At 35.7% G+C, this 24,534-nt stretch overlaps 1 pseudogene; it reads left to right on the top strand.

The window, feature by feature from the left end:
- Positions 1-19,317: 19,317 nt before the first annotated feature.
- On the top strand, positions 19,318-20,340 carry LOC149166113 (ribonuclease 3 pseudogene; annotated as a pseudogene).
- Positions 20,341-24,534: the final 4,194 nt, after the last annotated feature.

The following is a 24,534-nucleotide window of genomic DNA, read 5'->3' as shown; positions in this document are numbered from 1 at the left end:
TCTTTTTCATTTAATGTCTCATCTACCAACGCAATTGGTTCAAGAACTTTTGTGCTTCTCATGGGTGGCATTGGGAAGTTGTATCTGCAATGTGAGTTTTTCCTCTTTTTGCAACTTCTTGTATGGTGGTGTTCATGTATTTTTGCAAGCTCTGGATCAAGGTGATCTGTGCTACAAGTCAAGTAATTGTCAACGAAGTTTTGAATGTCAGAATTACTATTGACTCCATATATTGGTGCATTTTTTACCCATAATAATCCATGTTCATGTTCGCTTCCTCTATTTTGAAATTTAGTTACAAAGTAGTAATCAACTATCTCTCTGAAGAATGTTTTTTCTTTAGATATCATTTTTTTTAATGCATTAATTCTATGCCTATAATAACGAGTACAAGTTACTGGATTCTTTCTTATGAGATAGTCGATGTTATAGTCTTCTATTGTTTCAATATGTTTTCTTTTTTTCCTCTTGCTATGTAATTTGGTCAATGTATTGACCAATGGAGCCCATCGATGTTTAGCACTTGTAAATGCGATGAAGAACATTGGAGGGCCTTGTTGATGTATCATGGAAAATATATTTTTCTTCATTTGTTGTAGGTAATCAGGAGAAATTCTTATGTGCTTAAAATCAATGTAACCAATGTCACTTTTAAGAATATTGTCCAAGTTTGGTTTATATTTAACATCTTTTGCTAGTAACTTTCTTCCTTTTAATTTCCCTTTTCTAATTCTTATTGAAATGCATGCAAGGAATTTTTCAATTATTATTTGCAACATTTTGAAAAACAAATTTGTTGTGTGGTAAGAGAAGTCACCACTATGGTGCATTAACTCCCATTGTGCAATTTTTTGGCAGCGAAATCTTTCTACAATGTCAGCATCACATGGGTCTCCAAAAACGAGGGTTGGAAAGTTCATTTCTTTTGCATATTTGTCTCTGAAAATTCCAAGGGGACGTTGGCCTTCAGTTGGAGCAATTTCAATCAGCTTGTCTTGTAAATCATGGATGCATTGGGATCCTATGTATCTGTGCACTAATGTTTCAGTTGGCATTTCATTTTATGAATCACTACTTGTTTGATCTTTGTCTTCAATGTCACTATTTTCATTTGGAGTGCTTGAGGTAGTTGATTTTAGGTTTCTATCCCAATTTTTATTTATGTCTATGTTTTCAACTATATAAAGGTGTCGAGAACATAGTTCCTTCAATGTTGTCACATTGACAATATGCACATGGACTTTTCCCGTTTGAAATGCAATTTTATATTCCAATTGTCTTTTCATTGCAACAACAACTGTTGTTGTATTTTCCCTAGATTGTGGCAGTGCAGTTTCAACAATGTCTGTTTAGACAGGAACATTGATGATCGATCATGTTAAAACCATTTGTGATTTTTTGTGGCCCCATTATCTTATTTGTGCAAATGTAATTCTTAATGCAACAAGCTTTTCTTCAAGTTCTCAGAGTGTGGCTACAATTTGCAATGGTTTGTTTCACCTAATGCTCTTAGGTACAACAAATTGTGGCAATTTTCCATTTCGAAGTGTTGTTTTGCAAACCTTGCAAATTACTTTCTTGGGCATATTTCTATGTGTTTTAGATAAATTGACATATATTTGTTCAAAGTATTTTCCAATCCTCTCCATACTCTTGTGAAACTGCAATTGTTTACATATTGGACATTTTGCTTAGGTGTCTTCTCTATGTTGGCTAGGTAAATTGTTATAGGGTTTTTCTTGGATAAGCAATTATGTTTATTATGTGAATTTTTTTGCATAATTTTTTATATTTTTTTGTCTGTAATCATGATAGTTGTTTTAATATACAACATTGACCCTATTATTTCTGTCTTCTATCATCGGCGTAATATCATATTGCAATTTGTCTTCATGCATATGTGCATTTTTTGACATAGGTCCACGTTGCATGTGCAATGACATTGTTTCTATTGGAATAATTTGACAATGTACATTGCTGCTATTGTTATGTTCATCTATTGACAAAGGTGCGTAATGGGTGTGAAATGCATCTATTTCAAATGACACTATATTGTATGTTTGACTTGAAAACTTGTTTCATTGGTAGTAATTGACAATTGTCCTAGTTACAGAGGACCATTCCTATATGTTTATTTTGAATAATATTGCTTCCCCTTGCAAACAAAACGACCCACCTTCTATTCAACATTTTTCATATGGCATTTCCATATTGGTAAGATATGTTTTCTAATTTTCAACCTTTTTTTGAGTTTTTATGACATCTTTTGATAGATATTTCTGTAGAAAATGCAATGCACTATTTGCATTGCACATGATCGAATTGTAGAATGATTGCACAATGTAAAGTCTTAAGGATTCTACATAAAAGTCAGGTGCAATCAAATGAAAATGTGCAAAGAGCATGCTATCTCCACAAATGGATATAGTGTTTGTTGATTTATGCAATCTATGGCCTTGCATTTTATCATTCATTATTTCCCAATAGGTTTGTAGATCTTTGCAGGCAGGAGAAAGGTATTCATTGCATATTACAATTGATTGAGCTATTTTTTTGTATAAGAATGGTTCATAGTGCCCATTAAATGGGTTCTCATCATGGAACAATATATGCAATGGATTTGTTGATTTGTTTGAATTGCATAGAAAATACCTTTTTTTTTGTTAACGACCAAATTCCTATTGATAAATTCAACCATTTCACTAGCCAAGGTATGAAAAATGTCTCTCTCCATAGTCCTCGTTCATTCTCAATAGGAACATTTGAAGTCGGAAGATGCATTCTTCGCAAATATGTTTCGATGTCACAAATTCCATGAAGCTGATACAAGATATTAGGTTCTAGCTCGTAATTGAATGATTCTAGTGCTTCTATGTGACCTTGTTCAAGGCACATCAAGAGGTGGTCGATTGTGCCATTTCACAATTCAGTGGACGTATATCGAAAATGCAAAAGGACTTCAATTGCATTGAAAATACAATCACATGCACTGTATGAAAATTATTCGAGTCTAAAAAGGTTGTTGGTGTTTAAGATATCATCAATAGTCACATCATTGCCACATTGTTTTTTTGGTTTGTAACTATCAACATCAGTTATTTTAGGCATGTTTATATTACTATTTTGTGAATTATTTTGTTGAAATTGGCTAGTTAGATGCAATTGTCTTGTTGTTGGAAGATTGGGGAATTTGGAATAGGATAGGGAAGTTGTAATTACAATGAAACAAAAGCAGGAGAAAAGTGGAATAGAACATGCACCTAACTTGACATTCTTACTCCCATGTATTTGTAAGGAGGCTCTACAAAAGAAAACAATGAAGTTGCCATATAAGTTTCTATATGTCAAACCAATAGCTTATGACATACAACGAAAGCATGAAGGAACCTAAAGAAAGGAATATCATGAGGAAATCACAAAATCCATGTACTTTAGAAAACTATCGAGAAGAGAAACGATGTTGATGACAAGAAATACAAGTTAAGTGAGATGGTTCTAATTCACATAAAGCAAGACTTTGTAACAGCGTGATTACACATAATGTGTAGGCCATGAATATAGATCCATTCTTGGTGAGTTTGCTTTCCGTTCTATTGAATATATTTATTTTCAGCTTGACTAGAATAGATCATCATCATATTATGTCTGATTGTAAGACTTGGATCAACAATCCCTTTTGTTGTTGGGCACCATAGGCCATAGAAGAGAAATATTTTACAGGGAAGCCCCTGTAGCGATCTTGGACCATCCCGAAGAGTGGGAAGATAAATTAAGGTGATATTGGTTTATTTTCCAAGTTCCACAAAATTTCTTTTAGATGCACATCTTGCACTATTTGGTGACAATTCATGTGGTAACAGATAGGTTAAAAATCATTCTATGACTTCCAATTTGCCGCAGGATTTTGACAGACATGGAAAAAATTCTTCATTCCTAAATATTAAATAAGGATACATTAATGTATGAATTCGTTTATGCAACAATAAAACATAGACGATTTACAATAGAGACGCAATCTTTTCCACCATAATCATCTAGACTGAAAGCAAGGGGATGGAAATTGGAACTACAATCTTCCTACCATCTCTTCTTGTCAATGAACAATACTATCCATTGCTAACCAAAAGCAAATTAAAACCTAGTGAATTAAACTAAATAAATGTATAAACATTGATAGGATGAGACATATTCATCTTAAAATCTAAAACACACACAACAACACAAGAAAAAAGTGACAACGAGGAAACTGCACAAAAGGAAACCAAAGAGAATATAGAAGTACAAATATTGCAGGAAGCCATACCTTCAATCAGTTGCACAGATGCTACAAATGTTCTTTCTCAACCACTTCTTGCTACCTCTATTTTTCTGATGATTTTCCTCACTATGAGCTTCGCTACGCCGTGAATTCAATACTCCAATAACCTAGTAAGTTCCAAAAATGAACCACTAAGACTGAGCGAGTGCAAGTTCTAAACACAAATCAATGGTAGCTTTTCTTATGACAATAAATCTGCACAAGTTACTCATTGAGTATTGCATAATAAATTTGCATAAGATATTCAATACGTTTTGAGAAAGTTTAAACAAATGAGTAAAATTTGTTACTGGAAAGAAGCTTAAATATATCAATTAAGTAGGAAAAAAAATTTAGGTATATGGTGTACTCTCATAACAAGAATAAGCTTCAGATGTATCAAGCACATCATCAAGATGTGCTCAAAATTGGTGAATTGAGCGAAGATTCAAGTTCTGTAGTCTTTATGGCTTTTAATCTTGCAGCAGAGATGCATATAGCATAATATATTCTTTTGTCATGGTACCTTTTTATTGCAACTACGGAAACATGTAGAACATCTAACTACAACTAGGCTTTTTTCTCACTCCTTGAATGTTAGGTTTACTGGTGACTGGTAACTTAGGTTTTCTTAATTCTCAACTTATTAGTGACCTGAAGAGTATGTTATCTTGCTTGGCTTTCCTCTATTTTATGTTAGGCTTACTGGTAAGTGGTAACTTGGGTTTTCTTAATGCTCAACTTATTAGTGACTTGGAGAGTATGCTTTCTTGCTTTGCCTACCTATGTTTTTCTTTAATTTAATTTGTGTGAGTATTTCTATGTAAAATAATAGCAAGATATCCAGATCCTATGACATATTTTACATTTTGCAATTTTAAACCAGGTATAGAAAGATTTTTTTTTCCAATAAAAGCAGCACTAAGAAATAAGAATTGGTCTTCCCTATTATCATAATGTTTGGTGTAATAATTATTCTTGCTTACTGAAACTTGCAAGGACAGATGCGGGTACACATATAAACAACATAAATCTGATTAAGATTGCAAATTCGTTCTATTTCTACTAATGGCAATTCTCCTTCATCAATAGTCCACAATAAAATGTTGCATGCAACAAAACAATATAAACAAAGCCTGGAAGTATTTTTTTGGTTTATAGGTGACAAACTGAAAGGTCAAACAAAATTGGCTTTATTTTGATGCTGTCACGAATATGCCATGGAGTTCAATCTGATCAAATAGGATAGGATTTATTTTAATGCTACCACAGAATATGGGTGTAGTCTAACTAGCCGGAGGAATTGCCTAGAAAGTTATGGAATTTCCGGGCATATTTAGAGAAAATCCGGTGACGATTTTTGTAAATCCAATTTATAGGTATTAAACTTCAAAATTTTAGGTGTCCTAGACATTTTTGATGGTGCTGAATCCATTTCCACCATCAAAAACATGATTCAAGCACTATTTCTACACAAATTTTTGAAATTTTTTTGCCAAAATTCCGGCCACTTTTGACCATCCGGTCAATTCCTCTGCTTCTTTAGACAACTCCCTGAATATGCTATGGAATTTATTGGCCGATATATATATATTTTTTGCTAAATCTAATGAATATATCAATATACCATGGAATTGATTAGGCTTCATGAAATTTTAAAAAATTAATGAAAATGTAAATATCCCATGGAATTGATTGGCCTGGTGAAAATGTATGCCATTGAGTTCAATTGATAATAAAGATGCCTAATGCATAAAAAATTAATGAAAATGTTCATATGCCATGGAATTGATTGGCCTGGAAAAAAATTATTCCATGGAGTTAAATTGATAATGAAAATGCTTGATGCATAAAAATTTAATGAAAATGTCAATATGCCTTGGAATTCATTGCCTTAAGGAAAAAAAGAAACTACAGGAGATAAATATGGATAAATTGAAAATACAATTTATGTCCAAAGAATGGTTCCATAATGCCTTTTAATTTTGTTCTCACAAAGGTTCCACCAATATTGAGAGTTGCAGAGGAGATTCACTCAAGGATTTCAAAGATGTTTTGGCTATTTTTGTCTCAATTAGATACTATCATCAGAAAAGTACATCAAAGAAAATAAATTATCTAAAATTTTCATTTTAATTTTAAGTTATAGTGTCTAAGGCTCACCGTCTTCAAGTGTTCGCCATTTCCCAATGACTCTTTTAAAGAAACTGACCCGTTAAATCATAAACGGTGGCTCTGGAAAAAGGATTTAAGTGGTATTTCTCTCCCACTAAACTTACAGTACTAGACTTTTTGACTTCTCCTTTTGTTCCATTATTGGTAATGTCAAATAAGATTGTGCTATGCTGTGTCTCTGGTTTTATTTATTTTGTCAATTTTATAGCCAAAAGATAGAATTTTAAGTTTTTCAGACGTTTTTGATGGTGTTGAATCCATTGCCACCATCAAAAGCATGATTCAAATACTGCCTTTACAAAAAAATTTGAAATTTTTTTCGCCGAATTCCGACCATTTTTGATTGTCCAAGCAATTCCTCCGTCTCCTGTTAGACGAGTCCATTTTGTGAGGATATGCGATAATATTTCACACACCCATGGTTTGAATCGAAACCACCACTCTCTAAAAAGCTGCCATGTGTGTCATCATATCCAATGCTCAACTGATTTTGTGGGGACTATCTATGGTTTTATTTATTCCATCAAATTTACAATCAAAAGACAGAATATTAGATTAACTAGACTTGCGACGATAAAAATCTAACAGTAACTGATCCGACTTCCAACAATAGAAATTAATAGTAACCGCCATTGGATAAGCGCGAGAAACTGTTTTTCCCAAATTTAAACGCACAGATAAATTTGACACATTGGCCTCTCTAACCATAGTTGCAACTTGCATTATTTTAGTAAGATTGGATTTTTTGTGGGTCTTGTGATGTGTCACCAGGATTCGGAGATTGAATCTGGTATTTTTTTATCCACCATAGAAATTTAAATTTAGAGCCTGTCAAGACCCGGAACTGCAGTTATTAATTAGCACAAATGTAGGAATTTACAGGGTAAGTTCCTCAGACAGAACACCAAAGGACACCGCTCACAAATAGATCACAGATCAATACACCAGTATTATTAACGTGGTTAAAACCATCAAAGAGGGAAAAGATCCACGGCCTGAGCCAATGCAGCCACTTCAGGCAATTTATTAATAAAAGAATGAAAATTTACAAAAGCTTCTCTCATGAATGGTTACCCTACAATTGACCTTCCATACTCTTTAAATAGAGAACATGGACCAATTGGGTGTTAAGCCACGAATCAAGTGTCGGTAATACTGAGGAGAGAATGAACCGTCTGATCACTACATATCATGACCGTCGGATTGTAACTTACAAAGGTACATAGTAAACAAACACACTTTACCTAACTCTACACTAGACCAAGTTATACTTAACTATTTCCTATGTGTCAGAATATCCTAACACCCCCCCTTAAGAACAACCTGGGATAGGATTGAAGGATGTACAAATATGATAGAATAGGAAAAGGAAGGAGGCATTAGAGCCTATCCCCCCTTAGTGACAACTTCATGAACTCCAACCATAAATCAAAGTTGAGTAAACTTCGCCTCTGTGAGAGCCTTTGTAAAGATGTTTGCAACTTGATCATCTATTGAACAATATTATACTTCACAAACATGGTCGTGAATGAGCTTTCCGATGAAGTGCATGTGCAGTTCAATGTGTTTTCTACGCTGATGTTGGACTGGATCTTTGCATAGTTGAATGGCACTTTGATTATCACTCCAGAGTGTAGTTGGATGTTGCTGCTGAAAGCTAAACTTTGACAGGATTTGACGAAGCCACAGGGCTTCCTTACTAGCTTCTACGACACCATGATACTCTGCTTCTACTGAAGAAAGAGAAATGGCACTTTGTTTTTTGCAAACCCATGTAATAGGTCTTGAACCAAGAGTGAACACATAACCTGCAGTAGACTTTCGATCATCAAGGTCACCAGCGCAATCAGAATCAGTGAAACCAACCAATAGAGGAGATGCTTCTGCACTGTAATGAATTCCAAAATGAAATATACCTCGAACATAATGAAGTATTCTTTTAGTTGCTTTCCAATGACTTTCATGTGGGTTTTGAATAAACAGAGCAATAAGGCCAACATCAAAGGAAAGGTCAAGACGAGCATGGGTCGGATACAAAATTTTTCCTACAAGTTGATGGTATAAGGTAGCATCAACTTCAAGGGAAGTACAAGTGATTGAAATTTTGGCTCTAGACTGAAAGGGAGAACGGACTGGCTTACAGTCTTCCATATGAAAACTGCATAGAAGATCACATGCATACTTGGACTAGGAAAGGGAAATACCTTCCTTGGATTGCAAGACTTGAAGACCAAGAAAATATTGCAACTATCCTAAGTCTGTCATTTCAAACGTCTTTTGAAGGTTGGACTTCACAAGGTTTATAAGGTTGGGATCACTACCAATGAGGATAAGATCATCAACATAAAGAACACTAATTATAAGAGACTTGCCCATTTTCTTGGTGTAGACAGTATTGTCAGAATGACACCTAGAAAAGCCAGTTTCTAAAATAAAGCTATCCATTTTGGCATACCAAGCCCGAGGAGCTTGCTTGAGACCATAAAGGGATTTCTTAAGCTGAAATACAAGGCTGGAGTTTGTTTGTATAAAGCTAGTAGGTTGTTCCATATAGATTTCTTCATGCAAGTCCCCATGCAAGAAGGTAGATTTAACATCTATCTGATGTACTTCCCATTTGAAAGAGGCAGCAAGGGAAAGAACAAGGTGGATAGAGTTGATTTTGGCAATAGGGCAGACGGTTTCAGTATAGTCAATGCATTCAACTTGTGAAAAACCCTTAGCAACAACACGAGCTCTATGTTTATCAACTTCCCCATCTGGTCCATACTTGGTTCTGTAAACCCATTTGCATCTAACAAATTTTCATCCCTTTGGTAGAGGAACAAGATCCCATGTATCATTTTCCAATAATGAACGATATTCTTCATTCATAGTTGTGTCCTAATCTAGATGGCCTGAAGCTTCTGCAAAGGTGTCAGGATCATAATTCGCTGAAGCTTGAGCTAGTAAAGAAGAGGCTCTATCGAACTGAGAATGTGTACGTCGCTGGTTTATAGGATCACTGACAAGAGCACCTGCTGCATCCCGAGTAGCACAGACCCATTTTGGAAGCTGAGGAGCTGAAGAAGGATCCTGAGAAGGTGGGGGAGGATTGTCATCCTCACTTTCATCATTTGAAGAAGAAATATTTTTAAAAGTAGAAGAGATAGCGAGAGGTTGCACATTCCCCGAACTAGGCTCGTAGGCTGATATATTTTCAGCAAAATTTACATCTCTTCTAATGATAACATTTTTGGACTTAAGTGGAATAAGTATATATCTTTGACATCTTCAGAATATCCAACAAAAATACATTTTTCACTCTTAGGTTCTAAAGCTTTATGTTTCTCATCTGGAATATCGGCCCATGCTTCACTTCCAAAAACATGAAAGTGACTTACATCTGGTTTAATTGAGCTCCATGCTTCTTCTGGAGTGATATTCTTTAAAACCTTAGTAGGAGTGCGATTTATTATGTAATTTTCACAGTTAATTGCTTTTGCCCAAAAAATAAGACTAAGTCCTTTAGATGAAGCATACAATTAGCCATTTCCCTTAAGGTGTGATTCTTCCTTTCAGCTATACCATTTTGTTGCGGAGTATATGGAATAGTATGCTGCATTTGAATTCCATTCTCAATGCAAAAGTTGATGAATTTGTTGTTAACATATTCTCCGCAATTATCAGATCTTAGCTTAAGAATTTGATGGCCAGATTGTTTTTCAACAAAGGCCTTAAATGCCAAAAACATGTTAAATACTTTACTCTTGAGTTTTAAGAAGTATATCCAAGTGCATTTGGAGAAATCATCAATGAAAGTTAAGAAATACTTATAACCAGAGAATGAAACAACTGGAAGTGGACCACATAAATCACTATGCACAAGCTGTAAACTGGCTGAGGCATGCCAAGAGGCGTGTTTTTCAAAACTATCTCAATGATGTTTTTTGAGTACACATCCGGGGCAAACACCATCTCTGCAAGATACCATTGGAAGACCTGTGACCATATTTTCTTTACATAGATTCTGAAGGGAGCGATAGTTTAAGTGACTAAATTGCTCATGCCAAAGTTTTCTCACTTCATCATTATGAGCAACAAATACCATGGGAAGATTTGATGACCCAAAGTTGCTAAGCTTATACAACCTTGTAGAATCATCAGCAATGCCAGTGGCTAAAATCTATCTAGGATCTCTTAGGTCTTGTTGAAGCCAAGAAAATAGGGTCGACAACAAGGGGGATACCCGCCTGGTCCGGACCTTGGTTGGCAGCTCCTTATCCATTTGGTATAGCGGGTCCGACTAGGGATAATGGGACCAGTTTCCCAATCTATGAGTGTGTGTGTGTAGAATTTGATGTTGCTGATCTAACAATTCCTATTTAAGATATTCTAATTCAAACTTTAATCTAATTCTATGCTATTTGTAATCTAATAAACAACACATCTAAATCTATACTAACCCGGTATGTAATTCTTCTATTATGCGACCTAAAGAGATTTCAAATAACAATTGGTAATAAAGATCATTAAGCGATTATAAGAAAAGAAATCAATAGAGATGAACCATTTTGCATAAAAAGTTAGACAAAACAGTTGTGAAAAACATATCACATAATGAGCTATTCATACATTAGGCATAAATAAATAGCTATCACCGTACAAAAGTGCCAAATGATAACTCAAGCATTCATGCAATAATACATAAACAACTAAAAACTGTATATCACTTTAACATATAAGCAGAAATGGTCAAGAGATCAAAGTACCATTTATGACTAGTCCTACTCATAAGCTTCAAGCAACAATGATTTATCTCTCCTTGCTCTAACATCCACTAAGAGTACAGAAGTGCAACATCAGTAGCAGATATCAAATGCAAACATCAACAAATCTTGATCCATTCATTCACCAAAACCTCCTCTGAGGGTGCAAAAGTGCATGTTCCGAGGACAAGTTTTTGATAAATTTCTGGACCCCTCTCTAAATGCATGAGAAGGGTTTAAATACTACTTCCTAAATCTAATAATAACTTATTTACAAAAATTCAGGATGCGGTTTAAATGACCGCCCTTTTTCTAAGAAAAATTTAAAGTGAAAATGAATTCAGAACTAAACTACTTTTGTATCTGGTCTTTAAAATTGCATGTATGCAGCATTGGTTTAAGGAGAGTCGGCTGGCTGAATTCTGCTTTGAGATGAGCTGAGAAAACGGAATCGATGAGAGCTGTTGCCATCTTTTCGACCGCATTTATGATACACTTCACGGTCATCCACTGACTATGCGGCTTTACCAAGTATGCCCAGTAATATTCCCAATTTAACCTGTTCAGCGCTTGAATTGCTCTTGCCTTTTCTTGCGCTCTCTGTTTCCATTCTGCCTCTAGTTGTAGTTTGTTCGGTAAATATCCTAGGGTGGTTTCCGCGATCAAATTTGCCTTGTGCAAATTCTCATTTACACAATCAATAAGACTGCTTGCTGGCGTGGCTGCTGTTTCTGCCGCTTGTTCTGCCTCCCTGATTTGATCGTCCCACTTGTTAAAGAGCAGCTCTTTATGGTTCTCATTTATCCTTGGTGCGCCTGCTCTTTTTCCCTCGTCTTCATCCTGCCAAGCCAAGTACTCAGTCACCTGTTTGTCAATCAGATCATAGTCACTTCGTAAATCGACCACTTGATTAGTGATCTTATCACTCATTTCGCAATAATAACTCCACTGTGATATCTTTTGGCCCAACACTTCTTGCTGCTGCATTAATTGTTCATTCAAGGAAATAGATTCCGAAATAAACTCTATGAGCTTAGGGTCGTCTTTGTGCATCTCTTGTAAATCCTGTAACTGCTTTCCTTTCTCATCCAAACTTTTCTGATATCCTATCTGCATTTGCTGGAAGTCTTGTTGCAACCTTTCAAGTTGTTTCTGTGCTTCATTGTTGGTGTTGGCTTGTTGCAATTGTTGTTGCAATACTTGTATCTAATCTTCCCGTTCTTTTAACAACTGTTGTACTTCCGATGCTTTATCAATAGTAGCAGAGGCGTATGCTCCTGCGATCTGAGATAGTTTGGTGAGATTTTCAGTAGGATTGCTGGTGGGATCTTTCCACAAGACGTCTAATTGTTCTGCAGCTTGAGAGAGTGTATTTTCCAATTTCCTTTTCTTTCTTTGTCTTCTTACCACTGCTTTATGTTGGGGACTATAAAATATATCCAGAGGGGGAATTTCTTCAATGTTGAGTATAAGCTCAGAAGATGGGGCAACAGGAATATGCTCCGTATCTGAGACATCGCTGACTATTATTGTGACTACTTCTTGTGCTACCTGTGTATTGCTCACAGGTGTTTTTAGGGCTTATCCTTCAAGATTGATTAGTTCGTTGAAGGTTTCCCATTCCTTGTCTAATTCGGTCGTGACTGGTGGTGCTTCAATGATGAGAGGAGGAGGATCTCTTTGCGGGGAGGCAATAACCTGCTGTTGTAGAAGTTCCATTGACTGAGCAATATCTTTAGCTGACTCTTCGCTCCTATCCTGGTCATTTCCGGATCTTTTAGAGTGTTCGGGCATTTCTTGTTCCGATTTAGATTTAGATCTGTTAGTGCTTGAACTCCCACTGAGACTAACACTTGGAGTTGGTTCTCTTGCGGACAGTCGTAGTTTCTCTAGAGGAATACTGGCTAATCTTCTTTCTCTGTATACCATGAACTTTTGAAAGTCTTCTGGAGACAATTGCAATTGGGCTTCGCGCAAAATCTCTTGAAGTGTGCTTTTCTATTGGAATATATCATCAAATAAATCCTTTTTCCCAACGAACACTTTTATCTTGACTGTAGTTGTGAAATTCTGGGCAACCTCATTCGGGTCAAATGGTCTTCCCGGGAATTTAAATAGTTGTAAACACGTCATATTCTGTACTTCAGTGAACGCATGACCTACATCAAATAACGAAAAGGCCCCACAAGCTATAGGAAACTGTGGCCATATAGCCTTCTTTTTGTCCTTTAAGTCTTTAGTTAGGCCACCTTCTCCACAAGTTTGATATGCAATTTCCCGAGCTAGGAGTTTATCAGGGATATACAAAGGTAGAACATGAGGGGGTGCAGTACTTCCAAATACCCTAACATAAGTGAACAATTCCTCTCCGAACCATCTTGTGACAGGGAGGATGTCTACCTGTGCTTCAGGTGAGCACCTCGGATGATCTTTATCATACAGCATTCTATACAAGGGCAGCATAATTCCATGACAAATTTGGGAGAAGTATGGAGTGAACTGAGAGTCCCACAATTCCTTATGATAGACATGGATGGGTAAGGGGTCTTGAGTTGTCCACTTCCAACCCATAACAGGGAATTTAGAAACATAACATATTGAATCCATAATATATGCAGCTAGGTAAAAAGGAGGATAAATCCTTTGAGACGTGGCCCTTTTGGACCGGTAACTGACAATAGCCGTGATTAGGTTATCAGATAAAATTTTGGCCCAATCTACAATAGTAGCATTTGTGGCAGCATCTAGTAATGGTAACCATTCGGATGAAAATTTATTGATATCTGGCATCCCAAATATTCTACAGAGCATGGCAGCAGCAAAGCAATATGGGGAGGTGAGGGAACCAGTACTGTACATACCGTGTTTATCTTTCTTGAGTGGTTCGTCTTTTCTGGACCAGTCTTTGGTGGTTTCTGACATGTTCTGGTTCTCCTTCACGAATTTCTCTATGAATTGCATGTTATAAGTTGCCCGTGGTTCAGGCAGATGATACATGAGCTTTAAATCTTGTGCAGTGAATGACCCGCTGAGCCCTTGACCATGAACCTTGAACTGTCTATTTTTGATTTCTGCGCTATCAAGTATCCACTTGACCATATCTGTGTATGGGAGAATTTTTGGCCTCGCTGCTATCCGATGTAAGAATGAGCAGGCTAGCTCTATTAGGGTTGCTTTAGAAGAACTCTGTGAGCTAGCAACAGTAGTAACTTCCATTACTCTGGGGTTCTCCTCTTCGAGTAGCCTGTACATGCCTTCCCACGTAGCTATTCCCGCGTCTCTGTTACAAGCCGTGTCTGTATACAAAGGTGCCATTTCCTTTTCTTCGGAGCTCGGGGCTTTGTTTTTCTTTCCCATTTCAACCTGCGTATTGCTTTGTATCGTCCTCCGTACTCCATTCCTACAATTCACAAGTGAAGTAGAAATGAATGACCAGGAAGGGTGATGGGAGAATTTTAAATGCCACAGACATACCAAATACACCACCTTACGTGAAGTGATTCTTCGAAAAGCATGCATTCATATTTTATTAATAACTGACAACTAACTCCTTTATTAGCATTTAAAGCGCATAATCATGTGTCAGCTTATGGAAAATAGCTTTTCTTGAATATCGTGCCCGAAAGATCTGCGATGGAGCGATTTTGCGATTTGCTTCGCAACATCGCAGATCGCACCATCGCATATCGCAACGTCGCAATATCGTAAAATCGCACAAACATAACATCGCAGCATTGATCTGGCCTAACATCGCAACCATCGCTTTATCGCGATATCGCAATATCGCAGATCGCAGAAGTTTTATGTATGACAAATTTCGTTAACCTGTTTCCTGCGATATGCGATCTTGCGATCGGCGTCATCGCAAATCGGTAAATTCTGAAGTATTTCTTATAAGTTTTACTTATTGCGACGCGATATTTGTTCAATACCACAATCTCGCACATGCCGGGATTGCACTTGAATGGTGGCGTCCTACTACCATTTTACGATGCGATTTTTTAAAGATTTTTCCCTTATCATAAACTTAGGTTTTAAGTATTCCAAGGAGTTTCCTAAGCTTACGATGGTAACTTTATTTGCGGAAAAGGAATTTAAGCACTACTTTTGCTTTTCCTAAATTTTAACTAAGGGTCCCCACACATTTAGTATTTCGGATGACACTTAAATGAGAAGGGGGGTTGTTGCTGGTCACAATAGGTCCTTAATTACAACATCGTGAGGTGAAAATTCAACGGTTTTACCTTCACCTGAATGAGTTATCTGATATACAAATAGAAGTTTGCAGGATAAGGTTGGAACACATAATACATCATTAAATTGACCATTTTCTATATGAACAGTTCCATTTCCTACAACACTAAGAGATCTATCATCACCAACATATATATTTTTGGTGTTACAATCATTTAAAGAAGAAAACATGGCTTTATTTTGAGCCATGTGATAAGAAGCTCCAGAATCAATGAGCCACTCATGAGAATTATTAGAAGAAGATACATTTAGTGCATATCCAGACTGAGATGTTTGACAACCACATGTAGAAAGTGTTATTCCTGAAGATGAAGTTGAAGTTGAAGAGTGCTCCAAATGGATGTTATGCTTCATCATTGCTGCTTCCAAGGCTTCCATCTTCTTAAAGCATTTGGATTCTAAGTGGCCATCTCGATTACAAAAGTGGAAATGTCTATCAGTCTTCTTCCCTTTGTTTTTATTTGCCTTATCATTTTGTTGAAATGATTTTTCATTTTGAGGCTGAAATTGCCTAGGACCCTTGTTTGGTTTAGGATCATTCTTTTTAGGATATAGCTTCTTAGGATTCTTTGAATTTGATTGCTACTGGGAGGTTAAGGATTTCTTAGAAGAGTTTCCAAGATTGAGAAGACCAAGGTGTAAGAGTTTTTCTTGTTCTCTTATTAAGGAATCACAAAAGGAATCGAAGGAAGGGGACTTGTAGGCTTGTCCTTGAGAAATGAAGGCTTCTCTTGTAGAATGGAAGGTGGAAACAAGCACAGAGTAGGCTGGTCCCAACTTACTAAGAATGGAATAGATAAGGTTACCATCTTCTTTCTTAACCTTAACACCTTCCAAGAGAAGTCTAAGGGTCTTGAATTTGGACAGAAAATCTTCAATGGAAGGAAAATTATTGGGGTCCAATGTAAACAACTCATTTTTGAGTTGATGGGCTCTAAGTTCATTTTTAATTCCAAAAACTTTAGTGATATGTTTCATTGCTTCATTAGGAGTATCAAGTTCTGTGATATGGAATTTAAGGTTTAGAGAAATAGACATCCCTATCAACCCACGTGCTTGATCTTGCCTATTTTCCCATTTGGCTGCCTTATCTTCATCTTTCGGTTTAGTTTCTTGGCCTGAGGCTATTTGGTAAAGACCTTTACTTCTAAGTAAATCCACAATGTAGGAGAACCATCGGAAGTAGTTGGTGCTATCAAGAATAACATGGCATGGACTTTCCATTTTCAATAGAAATTGAAGCTGTATATGCTGAAAATAAGTGTTCCAATGGAAAGATCTTGAAAAAATAGGTTGATTAAAAAAAACGGATCTGAAAACGGCTTCCATATGAAGAAGTTATGGCTTTTTGAAGAAAAGTTGTTCAAGATGTCGATGAAGTGCGCAAATGTGTGGAAATGAATGATAATGTTATATTAAAAAAAATCCGCCCCCTTTCCAAATTTAATCTAATAAAGTAGCTTTGGACCAAGAAGGACTTGAACTCAAGACCTCTATTCTCATAAAGTAGCTTTAGACCAAGTGAGCTAGATTAAAAGGTTAGTAATTTTTGGAAAATAGGAAGTGGGTTTTTATTTATTTTTGGCATTGAAGCTTTGGGCTACGTACTTACTTGAGAAAGCTCTTTTTTCCCTACAAAACGAAAAACACAATACCAACATGGACATACAAAAAAAAAACAAACCAGAAACTAAATATGTTCCTCAATGTTTCTGATTTTCCGAGATCACAGTAAGGCGCGACGGAAAAAAGCATATGCATGAGAAAAACCCTTCCTTTATGTTTCTAATTTATCAAGATCGCACAGAGTCACGAGGCAAAGAGCATACGCAGAAATGAAAGGTATAGATCCGGTAGTAAAAAAAAGCAAAAAGCTAAATAAACTGAAATATGCAGAGAGAAAATAACTAGAAACTGCAAATAAACACTGCATAAGATCTCAAAAATGATGTAGCTATGGCTACCAGAAACCTTTTCACGTGAAACGAAAGGGGTTCCTCACTGGAACAGATTCTCCTAACACAATAGAGCAGTCGTCTCAGCCCAAAAGCAGTCAGAAATAGTAGATCTATGAAACGACAGTTGAATGCAGTTCTACCGGCTTCAGATTTGGTTCACCAATGGATGCGGCCCTCAAATCGCTCTGATACCATGTTGAAATTTACAGGGTAAGTTCCTCAGACAGAACACCAAATGACATCAGTAACAAATAGATCACAGATCAATACACCAGTATTTTTATTAATCTTTAAATATATAAAATTTATACTTGAAAAAAACATTAAAATTTAACAATATCTTTATCAACATAGAATTTTATTATTATTAATAACATTTATTTAAACACTATTTAAATATATTCCTTAGGCACAAAACTCTAAAAGACACCTTAATAAAATCATAACTAATAATGCCCACCGGGCTTTGGATTGACGGTGAATGGGTGTATTGTTAAGACACTCCTTGCAATAGGTCACTGGTTCAAATCCCCTATGGGTGCTTACCTACCACAACGAATATGGAAACAACTCAATTTGTTAAGGCTTTCTATAGCGAATATGGAAACAGCTGAATTTGTTAAGGCTTTCTATCAGCTTTCTATCAGAGAATATGGAAACAACTGAATGAATTTGTTAAGGCTTTCTATCAGATTTCTATTAGAGAATATGGAAACAACTGAATGAATTTGTTAAGGCTTTCTATCAGCTTTCTATAAGCGAATAATTTTTTAAGGCTTTCTATCAGATTTCTATTAGAGAATATGGAAACAACTGAATGAATTTGTTAAGGCTTTCTATCAGCTTTCTATAAGCGAATATGGAAACAACTGAATTTGTTAAGGCTTTCTATCAGTTTTTTACACGCAATGCACATTGGAAGGCAAAGCAGTGGTTTAACTAGGTTGTTTTTTGTTTTAAAAATTATAGAAATTTTGGCAATATTTTGATAAAATTTGACAAGAATTTTTGTAAATTTAAGTTGTAGTCGTTAAATTTCAAGATTTTGGATGTCTTGTAGGTTTTTTGTTGTGCTCAATCTATTTCCAACATAAAAAACATAATTAAAACAATACTACTACAAGATTTATTAATTTTTTTAATGATATTCCAACAACTTTTAATAATCGTGACAATTCCTCCACCTTCACATCCATTAAAAGTGGCAAACGCCCTTCTATCATACCAATGAAATCTTTTGTTTGAAATTGAAGGCATGCAAGTTGTCAGCACCTTACATCAACTAATGGTCATCTTATCTTGAGATTTTAGAATACTACAAAAATTTAACAAACAATAATAAATTTAACTATGGAATATATCCAAATTTCCTAAAATATTTTAAAATTCACATTCCATTTAAATTTTGAATTTTCTAAAATATTTGAAAATCTACATTCTAATTATGTTCAGTTATCAATTATATATCAAAATCTAATTATGTTCAATTATCAATCATATATCAAAATTTTCTGGGCTAATTATGTTCAATTATCAATCATATATCAAAATTTCCCGGACTATTCTAAACTTCACATTCCATTTAAATTTTCTAGACTATTTGGAAATCTACACTCTAATTATGTTCAATTATCAATCATTTATTGATTCATCGATTTGATAGTGCATGAATAAATAATTCATGCACTTTAACAATTGAACTGCTAATCTAATAGACTATTTTTAGTCAGTCCGATAGACTTTGAAAAGACTTTGAAATATAAATCATATCATATCATTGATTTTGACTCTCAATTTGAGCGTAACATTCGTTTGATTATCCGAATATTTCCGGGCGTTGCGACCATAATTTAAGCTGAACATCCCCACATTGCCCCCGATAACCATGAGTCACGCTGAACTTATTCTATATACACAGCCTCGCGATACCCATCTGTCACTAGACGAACAGTGGATACCAGGTTCCGCCATGGGCTTTAACATGCTCATGGGATCGTCCATGACTAAGACTGTACGCGCTCTATTCATAGCATTCTTTTTCATTGGCGCCGCAAAATTGGATGGAGTACAATCACAGGACTCTGATCGTAAATACGACTTTGATTTCTACTACTTTGTTCTGCAGGTAGATTTGTCAAAATAAAATTACTGAAAACCTAATCAAATTCTTTATGGTAATCAAATTATTTATATTTTTTTTGGTTTGGAATCAAATTATTTATATTTTTTATGGTTTTAATTTCATGTGTATTGTTTTAACAGTGGCCAGGATCCCATTGCCATACAAAGGCTAGCTGCTGCCTTCCTACAACGGGAAAGCCTCCGTCCAATTTCTCGATTCACGGTCTGTGGCCAGAATTGAAGGAGGGCCACTCTCCTGTTAGTTGCAACAGTAGCAATTCCTTCAATTCTTCACAAGTATACTATATTACTCTTCAATCTATTTCTACATTGTGAAATATTTTGATTCGATGGTAACACTAATTAATCTGAATCTGTGCAGATCAGTGATTTGAGAGAGACGATGAATCAGTATTGGGGATCGTTGGATTGCCCGAGCAGTAACAGTTTGAAATTCTGGGAACAACAGTGGCTGCAGCACGGGACATGCTCGGAGCTGAACCAATACGATTATTTCGCAGCTGCCCTTCGGCTCAAAGACGATTTCGATCTTTTGGGTTTGTTGGAGGAGGCGGGAATACGACCAGACGGAGGAGCATACTATTTGAGTACCATCCAGAATACAATACCAGGGGTAGGAATTGAATGTAATAGGGACGAATTTGGAGGCCATCAGATATATCAGATTTATTTCTGTGTGGATCCCTCTGCTACTTACTATTTGTCTTGCCCCGTATTGCCTTCCAGCAAGTGCAATTCCCCGGCTGTTGTATTTCCTTCTTTTTAGGTATGCATTCAGACAAACAAATTCATTCATGCTATGATTCTCAGATATAGTATTTTTTGTTTTGATATTGACAATATGCCTTCCAATGTAAGAAGATCGAAAATTAGAAACATCATTTTATTGGATTGTATTTTTTTTTTTTGCCTTAGACACTCAGAAATTTGAATCACTATTTTTGTTGGATGGTATTATTTTGCATTTCGGAGAATTCTTTCACTTACTGGTTCACGGATACCTAGTGGGTAGAGATCAGTGGGTAGCCATTATTTTGCATTTCGGAGAATTTCGGAGAATTCTTTCACTTACTGGTTCACGGATACCTAGTGGGTAGAGATCAGTGGGTAGCCATAGAATTTTTTCACTCACTGGTTCAGTGGGTAGCCGCTACGTCCAAGGTTTTAAACACTGAGTGGACGCCACTCGAAGGGCATCAACACCCCTCGGCCTATTTACCGACCTAACCCCAAGAGCTTTCGGGATTCGACCCTGTGACCTCCCATTGGTGAGGCACTTGATTTGACCGATTGAGCTAACTCTTGGGGCTTCATTTGGGAGAATTATCTAGTTCTTTCTGTAATTGTTTTTATGAACATACATTATTTAAAATAATGTTTTGTATAGTTATTTAATTTGTTTTTTGTTTTGTTTTGTTTTGTTTTGTTTTTTTTCCGTTCTTCGGTTTAAATTTTTTATTTGATTTGATATGAGTAAAATTTCAATTTTGATGAGTAACAAAATTATACGTAATACTGAGCTATAGAACGAGCCTCTCAATAATCTTTCTAAAAAAATTTCATTCTAATTTCACATTAAAAATAATTCCATTAAAATTTTAGTTTTATTAACTCTCCCCTGGTTACTAACTCTTAAGAAACAAATTTAAAGTTGCATACATGATTATATGTATAGAAACTCACAGAAATTTGTGAGTGCTAAGTTTATAAGTTTATATGACTCATTTTCATGATTTAAATAATAATATATTTTTTTTTTCAAATTTTAAAATATTAAAGTTTTTGTTTAAATTATTATTATTATTATTTTGGAATTTATATAAAGAGTTTAGAAATTTGAAATTTTCTAAAAATATTACTAAATATTTTATAAAATTAGTAATATATGTTAAAATATTATTATGTTAGTAATATGTGACACAATGCTCAATGAAAGACCCCAATATTTCAACACATTTCACAAGAAATTCTTTGCTACTTCCTCTTCATTTCATTTTACTTTTACAGGTAAGAAGACGACATCCTTAGAGATTTAGTTGATAATGACCGCACCTCATTATACCGTTGCACCATTGACAACTATGAGATGAAGTCCATTCAGACACTTTCCCATGGCATGTCTGGAATCGGTAAAGGATGCAATAATATTGCATTTCCTCTAGTGTCAAACCTATTGTGCTAGCATATAATGCAAGTTTGCACATACTCCTCCACATCTCACCTCATGCTTCCCAAAAACTAACCTCTCTCCAACAATGCTAGTTTTCTCTGCTATTTTGGGTGGACAACCAAAGGTGAGTTATAACACTCTTTCAAGAGTTCCCTCATGAGTCCACCTACTTCATTATGTTCTTCATTGTAGGATGATTCTACAATCGATCACTAATTCTTATTTTTATCTCTTCAACAAACTGAGTCTGACTCTCTCTAGAGTAGGTAGGTTCTCTTCATATTCCTCAATCATTGCCAATGCTTCCTTCCTTCTCAAGACATCCACAACTACATGGAGTTTCCTTGGCCTATACTCAATCATTATGTAAAACTTATCCAAAATTTCTTGCCATCAACCTTTCCTCAGTGACAACTTTGGTTGGATAGCAAAGTAGCTCAACGTGATGTTATTTGTCTTGACCACAAATAACTTCCCCAAAATATAGTGTCTCCACACCTGGAGATAGTGTACTATTTTTGCCATATCTTTCACATTGATAAGATGCCTCCTCCCCTAATACTACAACTTCCTACTCTTGAATTCTACAGGGTGATCATCTTGCATCAAAACTCCTATGGAAAAATCATATGCATTTGTATGCACCTTAAATGATCTCTCATAATCTGACAATTTCAATATGATAGCTATCACAATCTTACATTTGAGTTCCTTATGTGAAATTATACCATTCTCTGTCCACTTCCATGGTATATCCTTCTTTAGTAAGTGTATTAATAAGGAGCCTATCTTTGAATATCCCCCACAAATTTTTGGTAGTGATTGGTCATCCAAGTGGAAGCACTCACATCATATGAATTATGAGGCTCCTCCCAATCCACTATCACCTCTATCTTCTCAAGGGGCATGAAAATACATCCCTGAACAATTGTAACAACCCTAGTCAAAATTCCATGTAAATAAAGTTAATAAAGGAAAAATAATAACCAAGGTCACAGGACATGTATTCCAAACTGAGTGTTGGCAAAAACATCCTAGTGTGGGTGTTCATTTTGTTTATTATGGCTAAGGAAATTGACAAAGGAAATGACAAAGGCTTTGGAAAGGAAAAGTGGTATTAATTGACATTTTATTTATGAAAATAATGGAAATTAGGAGAAAAGGAAGGTGAAAGGTCACAGGTTGCATGTGAAGAGGAAAATGAAGGAAGATGGAAAATTAAATAAAATAGAGGCGTCATTAGTAAAAAGGATTCTAAGGATTACTTTGTAATGTTTTATCAGTTCAGTTTTGGAACTCTCTCTCCATTCCCTCTCTCTCACACTCTTGGACACTTGGAGTTTTTCTTGGATCACTATATAATTGGATCAAGGAAAGAAAAGGAAGGACCAATAAGGCAAAGGAAAGAAAATGTAAATCAAGAAAGAGTAGGATCAGGCAGCTACACACATGGTCACTCGATCCATCACTTACCCATCTATTTTCCTATTGTCCACCAATCCAACATGTTGAGTCTTTCTTCTTGGTTTTTTGATAATTTCCTTCCATAACATTGCAAATTGTGCGATATCATCATCACATTTCTTACGACGATGGTGTTTCCCATGGCACCTCATCTCACCAAGGCTTATAGGCACACATTTGGTGCATGGACAAGACAAGGGTACACCTTGGTACCCTAGGGATTGACATCCTTTCCCACCCTCATTTGTTTCCATCCATGATAGCCCTAGGATTTCCAACTAATGCCTCCTCTCAATAGCCCTCAACTCCTTCTCCCATCTCCACAAGGACTCATAGGTCTTCCATCCATTATCTTCTTGAGCATCATTCTATTTAATGAAGAGTTCTCTCTTCCTATTGTTTCCAAAGCCCGAATTTTGATAGCCTATGATCTCCTCAAGCTCTAACTTCGGATGATCAATAATTAATGATAAGGTTCACAGTGGTTTTTCTCTACTTAGATCCTCTATATCCACCTTGCCTTTCTTCAATTCACTGATATGGAATACTTGGATGATAATATCTCAAATGGAAAGGAAACTCTAGCTTATAGGCAACACCATTAATGTTCTCCACAACTCAGAATGAACCCTCAAACCTCCTCGCATGTGATATAGACATCCCAACTGGCTGTGGCAACTACTCTTTGGTCATATTGAAAAATACCATATTGCCCACACTGAACTCTTCATCCCTCTTATTTGTGTCTGAAAACTTCTTCATCCTCTCTGCTACATCTATTAAGTTCACTCAAGCTATCTCCAACATCTCCTACCAATGGTTCATGAACTTTAGAGGTAAGCGACTCCTTCCATCGTATCCATGCATGACCATATATGGGTTAATATGAATCTGACCATTAACCAAATCAAATGGATTGTATCCCATAGAAGCACTCTTTTGCACATTGTAACTGAATTTCATTGCATCCAATAAGCTTCACCAATTCTCCTTATTGGCCCTCACATAATTCCTCAAGTAATCCTCTTTAGAAGAAATTTAAACCTAAAAGTGCCAATGAAAATTTCATGTAATTTCCATGTCATAATATGTAAACCAATCAAAATCCTTTAAATTTAAAAAGAGGTACATGGAAATATTTTGGAGGGAAAAGAAGAAAAACTATTTTTTCTAATTGTATTTTTTGTTTATCTCCTTAAGGTTTTACTCAAATTTCAAGTGTAGAGATTTATTGAATGTGGAATTAAATTTCACATCTAACAAGTACGCATTATGCATACTTTTAAGAAAACCCACATTGATAAGAAAACAAGACACATAAAATAT

The sequence above is a fragment of the Pinus tabuliformis genome, chromosome 5_1, assembly GCF_031772625.1.
Source record: "Pinus tabuliformis cultivar Carrire ecotype Pingquan chromosome 5_1, CPIR1, whole genome shotgun sequence".
Classification (NCBI taxonomy): domain Eukaryota; kingdom Viridiplantae; phylum Streptophyta; class Pinopsida; order Pinales; family Pinaceae; genus Pinus; species Pinus tabuliformis.
The sequence above is the reverse complement of the archived record's forward strand: the minus strand, read 5'-3'. Positions and strand labels throughout refer to the sequence as shown.